This window comes from Rattus rattus, chromosome 6 (assembly GCF_011064425.1).
Source record: "Rattus rattus isolate New Zealand chromosome 6, Rrattus_CSIRO_v1, whole genome shotgun sequence".
Taxonomy (NCBI): Eukaryota; Metazoa; Chordata; class Mammalia; order Rodentia; family Muridae; genus Rattus; species Rattus rattus.
This window is the reverse complement of record NC_046159.1, coordinates 61,167,278-61,171,879: the sequence shown is the minus strand read 5'-3', so window position 1 is coordinate 61,171,879 and position 4,602 is coordinate 61,167,278.

The window sequence follows — 4,602 nt, the reverse complement described above, 5'->3', positions numbered from 1 at the left end:
TACGTTCAATATCTAGGAAGAAGGGGAAAAATCACTCCCACCAATCAACTTTGTCAAGATGATCTTAAACTTTCCAGGTGCCCATCCAGAGACTTGCTTCCAGCCTTCATCCCCTGGAGCTAAAGTCACAGCTAGTTGTGAGGCGTCCAGTGAGGGTGTTGGGCACCAACTCGGATCCCCTGCAAGAGAAGTATATGTTCCTGACCACTGAGCCATCTGCCCAGCCTCAGTCTCTATTCTTGGCATTGCTTTGCTGTTGCTCATTCTATCTTCATTCTGTAAGGCTCTTCTCCAGAGTCACTCTCTCCTCCGGGTGACTTTTCCTATGATCTAATTTTCCCTCTCGGCTCAGCCTCTTGTGTACATCCAGAAACCCCTGTGTGACATTTTCACTGTCTCACCTCTCAGGTCAGCTCTGTCCTTCACTGCAGAGGAATTGAGAGCACAGAGACTGGTGTCAAGTACTCTAGATTTGATCTATTAGGCTCTTGTCTTGTTTCTCTATCAGTTGCTGTGGCAAAATCTACTGACAAGAGCAACTTGAGGGACAGAGAGGGCTTATTCCAGTTCACAGTTCAGGTTACAGTCCATCAAGACAGAGAACTTAAGTGGTGGAGTGGGAAGTTAAGGCAATGGGGATTTATAATGACTGGTCACATGACACCTGCAGTTAGAAGAGAAGAGTAGAACATGGGCTTGTTTGGGCTCAGCTTGTCCTCTCCATTTTGTACAGTCCAGGATGATGGTCCCACCCACAAGTAATGGGTCTTCCCACCTCAGTTTTCCTAATCAAGACAATCCCTTACAGATATTTCCAGAGGCTAGCCCAAATCTAGAGAATCTTTCACAGATATTCCCAAAGCGTACCTTCTAGGTGTTCAGTTAACAATACTAGCCATCATGGTTCTAGTCCTGTGATTGGGAAATAATCCCTAAATAGCTTCCTCTCCCATTTTATGAGGTTGATAATGGTATCTACCTTATAGGGATATATTGATCATTAGAAGCAAAGTACTTAAGAAAAATGTTGATCTAAATATCATTGTTCACCTAATTTAACAAAGGGCTTTTAAGTGACATAATAACTTGGGATAACTGACCATAACTGCAAGCCTATAAGCCCCACACCATCCTTTCTTCATCTTTCTTTCAATTCCACTCATGACCATGCAGCTAGAATTACAGGCCGTTGTGAGACATCCAATCTAGATTCTGGAAACTGAACTTGGGTCCTCTGAAAAGGCAGTACCTGCTCTTAACCACTGAGCCATCTTTCCAGCCTCTGTTGACATTTTCTTTTTTCTTTTCTTTTTTAAAAAAGGCATGGTCAAAAACTGGCTGGCCTCAAACTCACTATACAGCCAAGGATGACCTTGACAATTGATTCTATTGTCTCTACCTCCGATGCTAGGATTATTCACATGTTGATATGAGAAACTGGGGTGTCTTAGGGAGTGAGGGAGCCTTTCACAGGATTTCAGAAACTCAACAACTACCAAAACCATCCTCAGCCAGTACTTTCAGATTCTTGTCTCAAGAATCACATTATGAAATTCAGAGCCCACAGAGGATAAGTTTTAGAGAGGAATTTTATGGATTAGAGTTTTATAGGTGATCACTTAAAAATTGGGAGGGTGTAGGAAGAGAGGAGAAAGAAAGTACACCCAGAGCTACAGTTTAGTGGGAGGGCCTCTTAGGGTTTTATTGTTGGGAAGACACACCATGACCACAGCAATGCTTATAAAGGAAAACATTTAATTGGGGCTGGCTTACAGGTTCAGAGGTTCAGTCCATTATCATCATGGCAGAAAACATGGCTGCATGCAGGCAGATATGGTGCTGGAGAAGGAGCTGAGATCCTGATCTTGATCTGAAAGCAGTAAAAGGAGATCGACTTGAGCTCCTGAGGCCTCAAAACCTGCCACCACAGTGACACACTTCCTTCAATAAGGACACACCTCCTAATAGTGCCACTCTCCCTGTGTCAATCAAAAACACATGAGTCTATGGGGATCGTTCCTATTCAAACCACCACAGAGGGACCTCAGAGAATAGGGTCCAATCAAGTTACTGGTCTAGGGGCTTTTTAAAGTATCTATGGAAAAAAACTGGGTATTGTGGCTAGTTTTATGTCAACTTGACACAAACTAAAGTCATCTAAGAGAAGGAAACCTCAACTGAGAATAGGCCTCCATAAGACTGGGTTCTAGGTAAGCCTGAAGGGCATTTTCTTAGTGATTGGGGCCACCCCTGGGCTAGTGGTCCTAGGTGCTATAAGAAAGCAGGCTGAGTAATCTGTGAGAAGCAAGCCAGTAAGCTGCACTCCTTCTTGGCCTCTATATCAGCCCCCACCTCCAGGCTCCAGTCTTGTTTGGGTCTCTATCTTGATATCCTTCAATGATAAATTAAGTTGGAAGCATAAGGCAAATAAATCCTTCCCTCCCTAAGTTGCTTTGGTGATGGTGTTTCCTCACAGCACAGTAACCCTAAGGTTAACTGCGGGATGGGTGCGGGGTTGCTTGTGAATTCAGTCAGCTCCAATCAGGTTTCCGATATCAGTCACTCAGCCAAAGAAACAGGAGCTCTCTTCTGACATCCCAGCCTCCAGCAAAGACAATCTGAGAACTGCTGCTTTGGGGTCCCGGCCTACCTGAGCAGTTTCTATCTCCTATTCTGTTAACCATGACATCACCTCTAGCTCTAGTAGATGACTTTAAAGGTCTAAATGTCCTGGATCATCAACACCCTTCTGACTCTTCTCTCATATAGGGAAGGGTGCAGGCTGTGCAGGCGGTGCAGGCTGTGCAGGCGGTGCAGGCTGGAGGCACTGGAAAGAACACACAGTGAACCCTGAGGGGAACTCTGGGCCTTCTTGCTGTGTTTGCTAGCATGGTTGGGGATTATGAAGAAACCTCCCTAGAGTCTGACCTCACTGGATCTCCTGGGTGGTGATGTCACTTGCTGCTATGCCTGGTCCCTGAGTCTCCACCCACACTGACATCACCCCTGTTGTCTTGGGTTCTGTGGTTGCCGGAGACAATTTCTATGATTAGAATACAGAGAGTCCATTCCTCCCTCAGAATCTTTTCCTCTGTATGGGCAACTTTTCTCTGTCTCACCCTGACTTCCCTAAAAGTATAAGCTCCACTCAGTACTGTGCTCCACTAACAAACTGCCTGGAATCTCTGACACATCAGTCTAAATTGGGAAACGCAGGGGATTTAAAAAAAAAAAAAAAAAAAAAAAAAGGCTCCCCTAGTGATCTTTGTCAGACTGTAAGAGGGAAAAGTTGAGCAGGAAGAAATTAGGGCATCTCCTCAACTTTTCCAGTATCTGACCTTCGCAAGCTGGCCCTGTTTCATGCTGGAAATTCAAAGTGCTTTCCGATAGTACCAAATATTTCTCTGCTCTAACTACTGCTCAATTCCTAGATCTGTAGAGATGTGTCTTTGGTACACTTTTCACCCAAGAGCTGGCAGCCCTATACAGCTTCAAGACAGGGCTACTCAAGGTAAATCAGAGTTAGGATTTTTGGCCAATCCCCGGGGAGCAGGCAAAGGTCTAAGGACAAGCTGATCCTTAGCAAACAGTGATGTAGTGAACCGTACTAATGTAATAAAGCCTCCATAAAAAAACCAACAGGACAGGTTCTTACCGGAGCAGCCAGATGCTGAATACATGGAAATTCCCAATTAAATGCTATGTCTGCAGCTACAGAGGGGATTAGCCATGCTCCTCCCTAGCTTCTTCCATGCCTGGCTTAAGGGAGCCAGAGTCGTATACTTGTAACTCATGTTGTAACTTCACTAAGCAGCTAAACTCCCACTGCACGGTAACTCTAAGGTCGGATGGTATGATAAGGTCATCTGCCTGCCAATCAGGCACAGAGCAACTCTAGTTATAACTTGATGCCACAGTTTGAGCAGTCACTAAAGCGATGAGCTCAGTGGTTCCTCCCCTGAAAAGTTGGCTGCCTCCCACTGCAAATGGCCAGGGCGACTACAGGGTGTTTCATTTAAAATCTGCCTTAACGCTTTTCCATTGAACCTGAAAAGAATTTAGTATTCAAAAGCAGTAAGCGACCAGGTGCTAGGAGGTCCCAAAACTTATGTAGAAACATCCAGTGCCTTGGAACTGGAGAGATGGCTCAACCGTTAAATACACTTGCTGCTGCTGTCTTGCAGAGGACCAAGGCACAATTCTCAGAATTCACATGATGGCTCATAACCATCTGTAACTCCGGTTTCAGGGAATCTGGCACCTCTTCTGGCCTTTCTGGGCACCAGGCATGCACATGGTACACATACACATACACATACACGCATGCAGGTAAAGCATTCATGTATAAGCTAATAAGAAGACCACTCCGTGATATGATTAAGGGGAAAGTTTTATTGTATATACAAGAGAGAGGACATTCAGAGGCATCTGGAAGAGTCTAGAGCAAAGAGGAAAAGGTAGTAGATTGAGCATGGCCAGTCAGCTGGACCTGTCTAGGAGAGAAGCAGGAGCGGGGGGGGGGTGTGGCACAGAGGGAGAGGGCAGGAAAACAACAGAGAAAGGGAGAGTAGAGAGACAGAGAGAGGAAGACAGAGGCAGAGA